Here is a 17935-nt window from a genome sequence, read left to right as displayed (position 1 = left end):
TCCGTTTTAACAGAAACAACAATAGAATAAGATCTTGGGATTTTCATTTCAAAAAATCTAGAGTGGAAATATCATATTAATTCAGCTATAGACAAAGCAAATTAGGCATAATCAAAAACTCTTTTGAGATTTTCATGAATTTTCATTAAAGTTACTATACAAATCGTTAGTACGTCCTCATGTGTCAGGTCAGATTTTCCTGCAACAGATAACATGTAACCCAGTGCAATCTGCTTCATGTCCTGCTGTCTTGTAAGATACGCCTTTTTAGGCAAAGGCTAGGAGATGCCAACTCCGACTTTAAATCTCCCTGCCTTGGAGCTCTTGGTTGAGTAAAGGCTAGAGATGGTGTCTCGATAAAAATACTTATCTTGGGCAAATTTTAAATGCATCCAGCAACTGTCTTGTAGAAGGCCTCCCTAGGCAAAGACTTAAGGGGTAAACAGATTCTATGTGTTGACCAGCCTCGCACCCTTTCTTTATCTATTAGACTGGCGCAAATGTACTTTTAATACATTGTTTCCAGTTTAGGATGTTGAATGCTGGATCCTCTTGACTTAATGCATGAGTTTTGCTTGTGTCTCTGTTTTTATGACTAAGCAACTCATTCAATTATCTCCTAATGAGGGTACAGCACTAAAACTCAGTTTTACGGTTCTGAGGCCAGCTGGTATTCAGGTTTCCCGAACTCCGTGGTAGCTATCAGAGAGGCTGATTCCATCAACAGCTGAAAAATATCAAAGTATTAACAGTGCTATGTTGCTGTGTCCCTGTTTGTACTTATGGTGTGCATTGCCGAAGCCACATTTGGAGCCCTTTGCTACGGCTTAGGGTTTATTAATAGTAATGTGGCATATGCTTGGGCTATTAAACAGTGTTCTGAGTACTATCTATGCTTTGAGTCAAGTTCTTCAACAAATTTAAAAATGAAAAAAAGGACCAAAAACTATAAAGCACAAAAAACCATCATCATTACCAAGTTCTCTTAACCTATCATTCACTAATATTCGTGGTCTTCGAAGTAACTTTTCTTCTGTTGAGTCTTATCTCTTGCAAAGTTTACCAGACCTACTTGCTCTTTTTGAGACTAATTTAAGTTCAGCTGTCTTATCTTGCAATCTTAGTGTTAATGGTTATCTTACTTCAATTCGTAAAGAATCCAATAGTCACATACTTGGCCTGGGCATTTACATTTAATCCATAATCTAATCTTTCATGTGCTTTCGTTTAGCATCACTTCACTCTATCGCCTTTCTCTTTGTTCTATATGGCTTTTCTCTTTTTTCTACCTGATATTGCCAACAAACAGGTTGATCCATTGCTTGACATTCATATCACTCCAGCATCTGTATCTAAAGTGATTTCCTGCCTAGACTCTTCTACAGCTTGTGGCCGGACAACATACCTGTTATTGTCTTGCAGAAGTGTTCTCAGGAGCTGTCGTCCATACTCTTATAACTATTCAACAAGTGCTTATTAGAGTGTTGTTTTCCAGCCTGCTGGAAAGCGGCTTCTGGTATCCCTACTTTCAAAAATTCTGGAGAGCGATCTGACTCGTCAACTACCGCCCCATTAGTCTTCTTTCTATCATAAACAAGACTTTTGAATCTTTAATTAACAAACACTTAATTTCTCATCTTGAATCTAATAGCTCACTTTCTGATCATCAATATGGATCTCGATCTTCTCGTTCTACAGCTGATTTGCTAACAGTTTTAACCGATAGGTTTTATCGTGCATTAGATAGAGACAGAGAGATTAAGGCTATTGCTCTTGACATTTCTAAAGCTTTTGATAAAGTTTGGCATGCTGGTCTTCTCCATAAGCTTTCTTCTTACGATGAATCTAGCAACATCTTTAAAATTATTGAATCCTTCTTTTCCAATCGTAGTATAAAAGTTGTCCTCGATGAACAGCACTCTTCTTATTATTCTGTAACTTCAAGGGTTCCTCAAGGTTCTATCCTTGGCCCTATACTCTTTTTAATTTACATTAACGATCTTCCAGATATTCTCACATCTAAGGTGGCATTGTTTGCTGATGATACTACCATTTATTTTTGTCATGATAAGAAGCCAACACTCTCTGATTGCTTGGAGGGTGCTTTTGAGCTTGAAAAGGATCTCACTTCTGCTACAGCATGGGGCTCACAGCGGCTGGTGAACTTCAATACAGATAAAACTCAAATTTTTCAGCCAATCATTTTCGCAATAATTTAGCCATCTACTAAAACTCATTCTCGTGTTACTCGTCATTCAATTAAGTCTCATCCTTTTTTTTGCGACTGTTACTAAGTGCTCCAAAAAAGTCTTATTCGTCTAGTTTTTTTCCTCGAACATCGGTTCTTTGGAATTCGCTTCCTTTATCTTGCTTTCCTGATTCATATAAATTGCAATCCTATAAGTTGTCTGTAAATCGTTATTTTGCTCTACAATATTCATATTTTCTCTTAGTAAAACTCCAGTAACTTCCAACTTTAATTAGTGGTTACTTGTAGTCTTGTTGGAAGCAAAGATGTTTAAAAAAAAAATTTGGAATACGGAGCAGCAGTTTGGAGTCCATTTTGGAAGAAGGAAGTTGACAAATCAGATGAAGAAAGATTAAAGATACTTAAACTGCCAACTTTGCATGATAGAAGAAGAAGAGGTGATCTGATTCAAATGTATAAGATCACAAGAGGAAAAGATATTGTCAATTTTTACCACCCTCCATTAAACTTTGAGCTGGAACGATCAAGTAGAAGTTGCAATTGTAGAATACGCAGACAATTTACCAATTCGAGAATTCGTCACCACTTCTTCACAAGCAGAGTTACAAACGATTGGATTTCTTTTCCTCAATGGATAATAGGTAAAGATAACTTAAACCTTTTTATTAACAGCATTGATAAATATTTCGGTTTCTGAACACTATATTTTGTAATCGGCTGTCATAGTCTTAATTCTACGTAATTAAGACTCAACACACATCAAGTGTGTACTACATCTTTCCTATTCTATTTTAATGTTCTAGCAGAATCATCTTTTAGTAGTGAAGAAGAGAAACTCGAGAGAAATAATGACAATTCAAAATTTACTCAAAACATCAGCCAAGTAGTAGAAGACAAAAATTCGGAAAGCGATTATGAAAGTGAAGAATTTCTTTATGATTATTTGTCTCAAAGTGACAATGATACTGTTTTTCTCAGAAGAAATTGAAGAAAATGATGTTTCACTTAATCATAAACTAGTAAAATGGGCAGTAGACCACTGCTGTTCACGTGAATGTGTAAACAAGCTGTTAGCTATACTGATAGCAGAAGCCTTCTGCTATCTACAGAAACAGCTTTTAGTATACCAGTCTCAAGACCAAAGTAATAGTATTGACCACCATACTTACTTTTGACAGTAACTGATTTTGGAGTCTGAAGCAAAGTTCTTTTATCTTTCTTTTATCAGACGATGCCCTTCTGAGAAGGGCATCGTCTGATAAAAGAACTTTGCTTTAGACTCCAAAATCAGTTACTTTCGAAAGCAAGTGTGATGGTCAATACTATTACTTTGTTCTTGAGACTGGTATGCTAAAAGCTGTTTCTGCATCAAATAGTAAATTTTAACTCTTTTATTGTGGGATTATATTATAAAAAATCTAAACCATATAATATTGATAATTTAATTTTTGATTTTTTAAATGAATACAGACAACTTCATTTAGATGGGATATTTTTAAGACAAAAAAAATATAAAGTAGTTATTAGGACATTTATATGTTATGCGCCTGCGAGAGCATTTATTAAAGGTACAATTAATCATAACGGATACAATGCTTGTGAAAGATGTACAGTTAAAAGGAGCTTTCAGTATACAAAGAATATAAGAAAAAAGGAAACAAAGAACCATAATTAGATAGCGTTGATGAGTTTCCAATGGCTGAAAGCAGCATGTCATTATTTATTTTTTAGTAAATTTTTATTTAAACTTATTAAGTAAGGTGACCATACGTACGTATTTGGCGCGTACAGTAAGCGTTTGACGGTAGTTTTGCTTGTTTGGGGTTTGTACGCGTTTGTGTACGCGTTTATATATTAAAAAAAGCAAATAAAATTCTTTTAAAAAGTATTATTTGAAAGACTTTTAATACATGAATTTTCTAAAATATAGTTAAAAAACAAAATGAATAAAATTCCATTAAACTTAAACTATAAAACACGAAACTAAATGAATTAAATTCCCATAAACATTAAAAAAAAGTTTTTAAAACTTCCATTATTACTTCGAAAGATTTTTCAACCGCATCAAAGAAAATGGGCTCGTTTTACCCAAATTTTGTCTACCTCGTAATGTCTTTTTCCCCAAAATATTGTAAATAACGCTTTGCGATTTATTTTAATAAAAAGTTCATAAAACTAAGTGTTCATAAAACTAAGTGTTCATAAAACTAAGTGTTCATAAAACTAAGTGTTCATAAAACTAAGTGTTCATAAAACTAAGTGTTCATAAAACTAAGTGTTCATAAAACTAAGTGTTCATAAAACTAAGTGTTCATAAAACTAAGTGTTCATAAAACTAAGTGTTCATAAAACTAAGTGTTCATAAAACTAAGTGTTCATAAAACTAAGTGTTCATAAAACTAAGTGTTCATAAAAATAAGTGTTCATAAAAATAAGTGTTCATAAAAATAAGTGTTCATAAAAATAAGTGTTCATAAAAATAAGTGTTCATAAAAATAAGTGTTCATAAAAAAGTAATTTAGGGTTTTTATAACTATTTATACATCAAATTCAAAAAATGAATAGTAAGAAGAGAAGGTTAAACACATTTAACGATAATTTAAAGAAAATGTTTCCTTTCTTAACGCAGATCAAAGATGAGCTCCTCAAATGCACTATTTGTCAAAGCCTATTTGACATTAGTAGTCGTAAACGGTCTGCAATTGAAGATCATTGCAAATCTATCAAACACAAAATGGCATTGGATGTTTCTATATTGTCAAACAAAATTACAAAGTTGATGAAGAGTCGGAGCTTTGGTCAAAATGAAAAAATATTAGTCATTCAAGAAGGAACAACTGCATTCCACACAATCAAACACAACCATAACTTCAGAAGTGCTGATTGTACATCAAAGCTAATTAAGAAATTTTATAATCCAAGATTTGCTTGTGCGCGTACAAAATGTGAAACAATTATTGTAAACGTGTTAAAGAAATATTGTGAAACTAACTCAGAAAATGCTTTATTAAAAGCATCATATGTATCAATTCTTTCTGATGCATCAAACTACAAGGACGTTAAAATGTATCCAATTTTGGGCTCGTCATTTTGATGTTAAAGAGGGGGTGCAAATTCAGCTGATTAACATTTTTTTTTTAGGTGTTTCCAGAAGTCCTTACGGTCTTATCACGGAATACCGCGGGAGAGCATTTAACGGCAAGTTCACGCCTCCTTACTTACCAATGTCGCTTATTGGGCTAGAGCCGGCGTTGAATCCTGGACCTCTGGGTTCTGAGCCAGAACTCTAACCACTGCGCCACGGCGGCTCAAAATTAACATGGATTGCGTAAATGGAAAAATATTAGATATTTTATCAGAAGTTATCTTTAAATGCATTAGTGCTAACAACATTTCTTAAAAAGTTTTGGCTATTTCTGCAGACAAATCCAACGCCAATTTTGGAGGTTTATAACGAAACGGTAATGACAATAGAGGACGGTGTGGAATATCAATAATTGCTAGGATTCTCAGAAGTTCGTTGGTTGACCTTACTTCCAGCTATCAAAAGAGTGCTTAAGTTATATCAGCCACTAAGATCATACTTTTTAAACTTAGAAAATTGTCCGAAACTTTTATTTGATTTTTCAATAACGAAATGGGTTAAATAGTATTGTTTTTTGTTCACAGTCAAGTCAATGCTTTTTATAACACGGTAAAAAAAATTGAGAAAGATAATATTTCTGCTGCTGAAGTTGCCGTAGTATTAAATGATTTGAAAGACCAAATAAAATCTAGAAAAGAAGAAAAATTTCTACCTTAGTCATTTCTAATTTCTGAAAGAATTAGACATTTTTTACAGTGTCTGTCTAGAGTATATAGATGAGTGGACGCGTCACTTAAATCAGGTTGAAGTATTTAAATGGTTTTTAATTAACTGTAAAGTTGAATGGATTGAAATTATTGAAACTATAATTTATTTGAAAAGATCAATTGAAATCACATTCGATGACAATGAATTGTTCGGCGAAATTCGGAGAACTATATTGCACAAAGGAAACGTTTTCTTCTTGAAACTCACAATCTGTTGAATGTGACAAGTGATGGGTTGAAATTTTTTCTCATTTTGAAAATAATCACGTTCCTTAAAATTAATTTGTTAAAATTGGTAGAAGCCGCTTTATGTTTGCCAAACAAACGCTTACAAAGCGGTACAAACGCTTCCGTAGAGCGATTGTTTCCGAAAAATTTCGTTAAATTTAATTTAAGAAAATATTACTGTACAGAATTTGCAGAAAAAATTGAAAAAGATGACATGTTGCTGAAAACAATTCATTCGTATGAAAAATATTTGTGATTTAAAAATGTAAAAATTGTTTAATACTTTTCACCATAATTTAGTTACTTCATATGCTGTTTTAAATTAAGTGAACAAGTTTTTAGTGAAACCCATTTAAACTAGACTGTAGGCAGGTTTGCTCCCCTGCGCTTTATCTTGTTTGGTCACTAGGTAATTGAAATTAAGCATATATTCAAAAATTGTTAGTACAACACAAATAAGGGCAAGGCGAAAACGTCTTAAAAACATATATAAAAAATAAAATTAATCATTTTATGTTTAATAAAATGATTAATTTTATTTTTTAAATTTTCAATATATTTTCATGAATTTATTATGCAAAATCTTATCAAAAAATAGGTGAATATAGACGCTAAAAAAAATTGCCCTTGGGTGCCTTTATTTTTATTTTATTTTTGGCGCCTCCTAAAAAAGTGCTCCCCTTTTTAGAAATGGTATAAAGACGCGTAAAAGGAATAAATTTGGTATGTATAATTACTAATGGTATTTAAAACAGGTTACGGGCCTGATTTAAATACCTTAAGTATTTATACGTACCAAGGAGGTTTAATAACAGGAGACGGTATCAAGTGACTTTTTTGAAGCCAGTTTTGAAAAACAGCCGCTATCTTGGTTAATCAAAAACATTTTACGGAGATTAGAAGTTTACTAAAATTATTTGGTGCAATATTTCGACTTGGTTTTATTAAAACCAAGTCGAAATATTGCACCAAATAATTGAATTATTCGTTATTTTATGTTTGGCAGCTTATACTATCTTATTATGAATTATTTGCTAACTGATAATTTTTTCAGTTTATTCCAATGACATTCGGAATACTGAAATAGACATTCAGATAGCTTTATTTCAAAATGATGCAAGAAGATATTTTATTTCAGACAGTATAAACAATTCTTGAAAAAATAATACCAAATGTTTGTGAGTCTTTATCTGTATTTAAACAAATAATATATATATACATATATATATATATATATATATATATATATATATATATATATATATATATATATATATATATATATATATATATATATATATATATATATATATATATATATATATATATATATATATATATATATATATTTATATATTTATATATATATATTTATATATATATAAATTATTAGATATCGCTTATTAATTTCAATTTTTTTACACAATGTTTCGTCAATAAAATTCAGAATATTGATTTTCTGAAAAATTTTTATAGACGAAACAATGTGTAAAAAAATTGAAATTAATAAGTGATTTCTAATAATTTATTATTGCTCTTTATTATGGCAAAGTAACTTGAGTGCTATACTGATTCAGCTGACTCTAATTTTAAAGCTTGCTTCCAAATGGGAATCACTAAATGGTAAACCTATACTAGAGACAAATCGTAAGACTGGTTTTTTGGGATTTATTGCTGCCATAAACAATATCTTACTTCTGTATCACTTAATTGTTAAACCTCAATTTGGTATGAAATATATATGTTCCTTCAAATTTACCCAAGATCATATACAGGGTTCCCACAGAGAAAAAAAATCGAAATTCCAGGACTTTCCAGGACCATTTTCCTACTTTTCCAGGATTTTTGCAAAAAATTTCCAGGACTTTTCCAAAATTTTTTCCCCGGAAAAAAAAAATTCCAGGACTTTCCAGGATTTAGCTATAAAAAATTCGGAAAATTTCCTTTGAAATAAACCATTTAAAAAGGTAAAAAACTTTATTACCACTTGAAACTAAAATTTTCATAAACAAATGTTTTAAATAAAACATAAAACCTAAAGTATAAAATAGTGTAGCACAGTGGTAGTGGTAGAAACTAGGTATTTGTGGTTTAAACCCATCTCTGGGCATATTTTGCAACATCTGTTAGTAAGGAGGCGTGAACTTCTTATTAAATACATTTCTGCGGTTCTCTATTATAAGACCGTTATGACGTCTTAGGGCACCTAAAATAAAAGCATATATAATATATATATTATAATATATATATATTATATACGATAATAATATTTTATAGTATAAGTTAAACTAATACAAATTGCAGTATTATAATAAAATTTGTTGTCTTTACATTTTATTATGGCTATTGTCGCTGTAAAGAGAAAAATGAACGCAAAACAATTTTAAAAAAGTACACTGATTTATAGGAAGTTGGAGAAGTGTTGTCAAAGTCTCATGCTACAAAATATGAAAAAATTTTCGAATGTAGGAAGATGCAAGGGATTAAGTCAAAATGTATGAGAATTAAAGAAGGAACATTCTCAAATTTAGATAATCTTGTTTTTAAATGGCTTTTAAATGCAAGGAGTAGAAATGTGGCAGTATCAGCAACAATTCATAAAACAAAATCCAGAGAACTTGCTGAAAAAATTAATATAAATGGATTTTAAGCGTCTGATAGTTGGTTTGATTGTTGGAAAAACATGTTTCTTTCAAGATGATATGTGCACAGCTGAAATGACTACGCCATGGAAGGAAACAACTCTCCCTACAATTTTATGCAGGTATAAACTTGTTGAAATTTATAATGCAGATAAATTTGGATTATCTTTTCGTATGAAACCTTTTTTTTTATTTTTTTTATTTTTTAGGTGCCTCAAGAAGTCCTTACAGTCTTATCACAGAGCACAGCGAATGTGCATTAAGAAAAAGTCAGCAAAGAAAAGGAAAGCTGATCCAAGTTCTTGGAAGAGAAACATTATAAAAGTTGCCAGAATAAAAGGTGAAGAATTTGTTAACTACCAAAGAAATACTGTACCTCAAAAGTACACTGGCTTACCCTGCAGGTAAATTTTTTGTATTCAATCTTACTAATAGTTTTACAATTTCATTTTCACAGATAAAATAATACGCAGTATAAAAGTATTTTTTGTTTCTTTTAGTTGTAAGAGAAATATCTGTCTTGAAAAAAATAACAAGGAGGATCAAATGGGCATAATAAACCATTTCCATACCTTCAACACTAAAGATGAGCAGAATTTGTTCCCACGATCTTTGATTGATTCAAGAATAACTTTAAAGAAAACTTTAATCTTTCCTTTGGAAGGCCACAAGTTGACATGCTACATTTGTGAAGAACTAAATTTAAAGTTAAGAAGTCCTCGTCTCAATGAGGTAGCAAAGAGATGCGCTCAATCGGAACTTGATGTACATAAATGCAAATTAAAAAGGTTTTTATAACTGAATCTAAAAAGACATCAATGGACAAAGACAATAGTCAAATTTTGTCATTGTGTTTTGACTTTATGCAGAACATACAAATCCCAAAAATACCTGTGCAAGAAACCTTTTATCTGAGGCAACTTTCAGTTAATGTTTTTTTAGCGTTCATAATAATGAAATTAACAAAGCACACTTTTTTGTTTAAAATCAAACTTTTTTGTTTAAAATCAATTAAAAAGGCACAGCATGCAAGGGTCTAAATGTAGTGTGTTCCCTTCTATTTAACTATCCAATGAAGGAAGAAAAGCAGCTTACCAAACTCCACTTACTCTCAGATAATTGTTGGGGTCAAAATAAAAACCATTCATTATCTAAACTACTTTTAGCCATGATTTAAAGAAATTTGAAAAGATTGAGCAATTCTACCCAATAACAGGGGCACTCCTTTCTTTCGTGTAATAGGAATTTTAGCATAATAAAGCGAGAACTAAACCGACACGATAGGATAAAAGCTTTATAAATGTCATTAATCAAGTGTGTTTCATGATAACTGGGGTAATAAAGAATTAAAATATAAAAAATTACATCTTTTTGAATAAAAATCAAGATAATGCCAAGTTTTATTTAGTTTTCTCACTAAATAACGGCTCATGCTAAAAGTGGACTACTCCACTTTTAGCATGAGCCGATTCAATTACAATATTTACTATTATTGTATTACAGTATTATAACATTTGCAAATCATAGGTACTGTTATTGTTTCTAAAATAGTTAATTCAATAACAATTGCTATCGTTTCTGTTATTGTTTTCATTACAATTACAACAGTCTGACCTCTGCTTTGAGCAGACGTCAGACTGTTTGATCTGAATGATTGGTCACTGACTGAATGATCAAGTCTGAATGATCAAGTCTCACCTTTGCTGGTAATAAAGAAACTTTTTCTGATGTAAGTGAAATTTAAAAGTATTTGTTTAAAACACCTGAATCCAACGTCTCACTGACATTTTTGACGGATATTTTAAGAAAACCGAAACCTATGAAAATAAAAAATAAAAAAAAGTTTAACAAAAAGATGTTGATTGAAACTGTTCAGAAATTTAAGATAAAAGGTTGGCAAAAAAAGCATCTTACACGTTTAAATCAATTTTAAAGACTGTTATATTCATACAAAACTTCTTAAATCAAAGATAATTTTTTATTACTTTATCAACTTAATGTTTTTACTGTTTTTTACTTTAATATAAATATATTTTACCCCGATACTTTTTTCGATTTTAATTCACGGTACAAAACAAGTACGATTTTATCTATTGAAAAAATGATTTTATCTATTAAAATTTGCAGATATTTGCTTTTTTATAAAACTCAAAAAAAAAAAAAACTCATTCAAAAACAGGTTTTTGGGAAAAAAATAGCTTGTAAAATACGTTTGATTCTCATCAAAAATAGAGTTATTAACTCTTAAAATTAAATAGAAAAAAATATATTCTCATTAAATAACACACTAGCATTCTTTAACTTGAAATATTGTTATTTTTTAATTAGAATTATTAACAATTATAAATTGCTTTAATTTGTATTCTTTCTTATATTTTCTCAGTTTTTCACAAGTTTATGCATATTTTGACGATTTTTGGTAACAAGGCCACCAGGTCCAATGCATCCTAGATTAGACTTACATTATTTTAGCTTTAACTGAGTTTGCGCCGTAATTAAGAAGTTGAAGGTGAAAAGCTTTGATTATGATAGTTATATATATCTTTATTACTTTATATTACTTTACGCTTATTTAATTTTGATAACAAGCTAAAGTATAATATTTAAAACATTCACTCAAATTATAAATTCAATTCGTATAATAATGTCGAAGCCACGGTTTGATTTAATTATTAACGTAAATTCACGTAAATTCATGTTTGAAATCAAAATGAGACATATAAAGATTAAAATATAACTGTTATTAATTCATGTTTTTAAAAATCACATTTATTTATTTAGTCTTTTTAAAAATATCAAATAATTTACTGTTTAAAAATAATATGCTATATATAATATAATTTTTTCTAAAATTTATCAGCTTGATTGCGTTGCGGAAAAAAAAAAAAAAAATTAAATAAAAGAAACAGTCGTTAAAAACTTGGTATTTATCGAAAGTGCATTTTGAAATTATTTTATCATTATTTCTTTTTTCTCGTTTATTATTTAAAATATATCATTTGCAGAGGTGGAAAGTAACAAATTATTTTTGCTCGCGTTACTGTAATTGAGTAGTTTTATTGTGAATTTTTACTTTCTAAGTGATTTTTTTAAACGTGTACTTTTACTTTGACTTGAGTACTTTCTTTAAAGTAATGCACTTCGTTACATTTTAAATCATATACGTTACTTATTTTAAATCATATACATATAATTTATAGCGTATGAGTATTTAATTTCACAAAAAGTATGATTTAATTCTTATAGTTGATAAAAATTAGCGCTGGTTTTATAAAATTATTTCTTTTTCTAATATTTTCTTAGGGATCAGCCATAAATTACGCAAAGCTAAACTTATTTGAAAAAAACAAAAGGACATCTTGATTTTGAAGATGCTCCTTTTAGATGCTTCTTGTTATTAATAAAAAAATATTTATTCAAAGTATTTTTTTGATATATCCATAGAGCACATATCTTTGCAAAATATAATGATAAATTTGCCAATGCTATATGTTTCTGCAAATTTTGCAAGAACGAAGAAAAAAACATGCTTTAACTTATAAAATAAGTATTAAATAATGGCTTATTTTAATATAGTATTACTTGCATTAATAATGCAGTTATTAATGCAAGTAATACTATATTAAACATAAGTTAGAGTTCTTGCTTAGAACCAAAAGGTCCTTCGGTTCGACGCTGGCTCCAGCCCAATAAACGACATCGGTATGGAAAGAGGCGTGAACTTCCAAGTTAAACAATCTTCCGCGGTGCTCTGTGATAAGACCGTAAGGGCTTTTGGAAGCACCTTAATAACCACAAAAAAAATTTGTTATTCGAAATTTTGCTATTTGAATAATAAAAACCAGTAATGTTTACTTGTACTTGAGTGAAATTTCACACAAGTAACAGTAATACACGTATATGCAATTTTTGAATTTTTGAGTGCCAATATTTATATACAACCTACATATTTGCGGTAAATTTATCACATAAATATATATATATATATATATATATATATATATATATATATATATATATATATATATATATATATATATATATATATATATATATATATATATATACATATATATATATATATAAATTCGCAAATAGTTAAGATATGACGTCAGAGACAAAGTTAAAGTGAATTCAAAATCGTCTTTATAAAATTTAACGTTTTTCTAAATCATATATAACTTACGTCATTCACGTTTTTTATAGTTACGGTATGTCTATGCAGGATTAATGTAATTTTTTACTCAAAATTGTGATCTAAAAGTTTGAAGTTAACTTAAAACTTTATTTTTTAATTCATTGGATTTTAAAGTAATTTTAACCCGTTAGTTACCTGATAACTTATTAATTATAAGTTATAATAGAGAGTGGATGAAAGTTTAATCTAATATTATTACTCCTAATACCCAGGGGATAACAGTATTATTTAATGCAATATCTTTAATTTTTCGGAAAATTCAAATATACATTCAAAAAAAGGTAACAAATTTAATAGATATTTGCTTTTTAAACATTGTAAATTATGTATAAATTATTTTTATGCAAAGTATTTATGTATAAAATATTTTTATAGTATATATATATATATATATATATATATATATATATATATATATATATATATATATATATATATATATATATATATATATATATATATATATATATATATATACTCACACTCACTAATAAGTAAATATTACAAGCCTTAAAACAAACAAAAGGCAGCAAAAGATTTTTGATGAATTTTGATAAATTATTATAATACTTTGAATAAAACGACCAAATCAAAAATGAACAATTTATTTAGGTACCCTAGTCCTTACGGTCTTATCACAGAGCACAGCGGAAGAGCAATTATTGAGAGGTTCACGCTTCCTTTCTAACCGATATTTCAAAACTTGCCCAGAGATGGGGTTTGCAACACGGATCGTTTGTTTCTGAGGCAAGTCCGCTACCACTGCGCCAATTAAATAATTTTAAATAGAAAAGATTTTATAACTAACTTTCAACGTGAGAAATAATGAATCACACATGTTTTAATTATTTAAAATTTTTCATTCTAGCTTTTGCATTTGCAAAACTGCATAATAATTCTTTAAGATCCATTTGTGCTGCTTCTTTGCCTTCAATAACTCGTATTGCATGTTCTTTTAACATACTCTGACCAATGAAATTTTTTTATAGTCCTTTATGATTTTCAATTTGCTAAAAGATCTTTCAACGCTAGCCACATAAACCGATACGGTAAAAAACAGCATTAATGCTGTATATATTTCTGTATATTACTCACTACCAAATGTACTTAGTAAAAAGTAAATCTGAAAACATCTTAGTTGACATTTTTGAAGTTTTAAACAATGAAACTTTTTACAGAAATTGATTTCAAAATAGAAGAGAACTTTTGTTTGTTTTTTCAAATTTTTCTACTTATTTCTAAAATAACGGTATCAGGCAAGTTTATTATGTTTTTAATTTCTAGAAAGCAAAAAAGCAAAAAAGATTTTTCACTGTTTACATTCCTGAAATACGTTGTTCAATTTGTACACTGATTTTGTCCATTACATAATAAATATTCATTTTAAATAATTGCTCTCTGTTCTGAAACCGAAATCTGAAGCCAATTGTATGGATAAGCGCCAAACCAGCCAATACAACAACGTTGAAAAAATAAGTTTGTACTAAAAAATGATTTATGTTGTGTTTCTTTGCAAACACCAATATACAATACTTAAAATTTTTAAGTGCGCTGAGCTGCACTTTAAAACTTTTTGGTTTAGTGGCTTTCGTTAAAAACTTCAAAATTTTGCGTCTAATTATCTCATTTCAACATATTTGTTGTATAGGCTTGTTTAGCGTTAAGTCATCCAATTTATCAAATGTCGCTTTTTTATTGGTTGCCGTTTGATTGAAAATTAGTTTCGATTTCCCATATTCGTGCAAGTTCTTTTGCCACTAGTTTTATTTTTTCATATGAATTCCTAATGCAAATAAACTTTTCGCGAAAGTGCTTCAAAACTTCGGTAGCTTCCACCTAGTCAGTTGTTTTTTTTTGTAAAGTTTTTCAAGCATGATTAACCTCGCACACATAATTAACCTTGTAGTCTACCTATAGTGTAAAACAAGTATAAAACTGATGGAAGTAAAAAACAGATGGAAGTGCATCAAGCCGCAAACATCAAAGAAATTTCAAGTCGTCTCAGGAGTATGCGTGTAACCGATATAAAAAAAAACGAGATTCACAGGACAAAAAACAAAAAAGATTCACTGAAATGATTTTTATTATAGCATTAAAAAAAGAATCATTCAAAGGATACGCTAGATAGTTTAACCATTAATTGTTGTAATTATTCAATAAAATGTTTACTATAACCAAGGCCGGCGCGATAGGAGGATATGGTGCGGTGTCCCTCCCCCCATCAAAGGTTTTTTTGTTCATTTAGTCGGCAAATTTAACCGTTTTCAATAAGTCAGTCGGCAAATGTAGACCCTTTAGACAAGTTTGTCAGTAAATTTAGACAGTCAGTCGGAGTCGGCTAAAGTTATAATGCCCCCCCCCCCTCCTCCACGTGACACTTACTCGCGCCGGCCCTGACTATAACTCGGTAATGTAATAAAAAGAATCACTTTATTTTAAAAGCACGAGTAAGTTTAAGCTTCTTTTCTTGCTTCGAATCATAACACGACATTCAATTAAAAAAACAGCTGAAACATTTTTTAAAAAATTAAAATTTTTTTTTTCTAATTTACTCAAATTTAAAGTCTCCGTAGTTATACATAATTCATGCTTGTAATACCCTATTCATTTAATATGAAGTTTAAGAAAAAGTTATTAATAGCCGTTTCGTTGTCCCCATTTTTAATGTTTATATATAAACATTAAAAATGGGGACAACGAACCCAGTGAAAAATAAAACCGCGTCCCACATGGGTTCCGCGTGGGTTCCGTGTGGGATTGATGGGATTTACGTGGGACGGATTTTCCCATGTGGTATCCGTATGGAAATTTGTCACCTTAAACCCATGTGGGTAATCCCACATGGGTTACATGTGGGAACCATATGGTATTTACACACATGGGAAATCCCACGTGGGTTTCATGTGGGATTTGCATGGGAATTAATTTGAAAGCTGGAAACTAAAAAAAAAAACTTTTTAAAAAAAACTAAAAAAAAGAAAATTTTAAATCGACATTGCATTGCGTTACATTTATATTGTGTGAAAATATTTTATATTAATATAGAGAATGGCAAGCAAGTATATAAGTACCACGAATAATGTTTATCTTTCTTTATAGAAATAAGATTAAGATTTGTGCAAATAGACGTATCATTAGGATAATATAATAGTTATTTGAATATAGATCTTGAGTATATTATCTGCTAACAATTAACTGATGAAAGTTCAAATGTTGTCAAAAACCAAGCATGCATGCATGAGACACTACAGTGTCCCACAAAAAAAATTCAGGTTTGAAAGTCAAAGAATTCCCAATTTTCTTTGTTAAAAAAGAAAAAAATAGGGTGGTGGTGGTGGGGGAGATAAGTTTCTGTAACTTTTTTTATGCTCCAAAACTTTTAACTTTAGATATAATAAGGTCCTTATGACTTAAGGGACTTACAAACTACATTGAGGAACAAAAACAGGATATTAACAGAAAATTTTCAATTTTTAATCTGGAGTACCACAGTGTTATTGGGAATAAAGCCTCTGGGTCCAGTTTTTAAAGTAATATAATCTAAAGTAATGTTTAAATAAAATAGTATACTTTAAAATGCATATAGTTATACATATAACTCCTGATATAGTTATACATATAACTCCTAATATAGTTATACATATAATTCCTGATATGGTTATACATATAACTTCTGATAGTTAACTATATGTATAACTAGTTATACATATAATTTGTTATAGAAACTTATTTTTTAAGGTTATGCTTGAACAAATTAGTACCAATTAATTCAAGTTTAAGATTTAGTTAAAGTTCAAGTTAAAGTTCTTATTTATTCATTGTTTTTGTTAATTTTATATTTATTTGTTCAAATTTGTTAATTAGTACTATTTCTTACTACAGTAAGAATGTTTATCATTGATGAACGTGATTTTATTTGTTAATTTTATTTTCAACATATTTTGACAACACCCTTTACATTTTAAATGATGACAGCTTTACTTTTCTATTGATGTTAAATTTATTACATTTCAATAACTCAGATTGTATCATAACTGAATTATTGAAAGCTTTGTAGGGGTTTGTTGTATATCAAATGTCATTTTAAATAAAGTAAAAATAATATGTATATATATATATATATATATATATATATATATATATATATATATATATATATATATATATATATATATATATATATATATATATATATATATATATATATATATATATATATATATATACAACATTAAAACAATAAAATTGATACAAAATTTCACTTTAAAATGAATACCATTAACATTGTGATGATAATAGCATTAGGAAACTAGTATTTATGTATTAATATTATACTATAAATAAATAGTTTTTTAATTCATTTTATAAAATAGAGACTGACAACTGATAATTAATGGAAATAAATACAAATTATAAAAATCATGTAAACTTCATTTATTATTTCTAAATACTATATTAATGTTAGTCTACAAAGTTAAAATCAATTTAGAGCATTGTTATTAGTTCTTTTGCGATTCGCACTTCCACTTCTGTCTCTCAAATTTAAAAAATAGGTGGTCCAAGCTTGCTCAATAGGTAGGTTCTCATCATAACAATGCTTTTTTCTTACACTTTCTAAAGAGAAATATGGCAAATTGATTACTTATTTTACCTAAATCATAGGATCATCTATGCATAATGATGTCAGATGATGACCAGGTTTATTGAACACCTTCACCCTTTATCAAACTCAGTCAATTTTTTGCCATCTCCCATTAAAAATGATGTCAGTTTTTGTTATCATATTATGATGGTATATCTGAACTG

The sequence above is a fragment of the Hydra vulgaris genome, chromosome 11, assembly GCF_038396675.1.
Source record: "Hydra vulgaris chromosome 11, alternate assembly HydraT2T_AEP".
NCBI classification, from domain to species: domain Eukaryota; kingdom Metazoa; phylum Cnidaria; class Hydrozoa; order Anthoathecata; family Hydridae; genus Hydra; species Hydra vulgaris.
Note: the sequence above shows the minus strand (reverse complement) of the source record.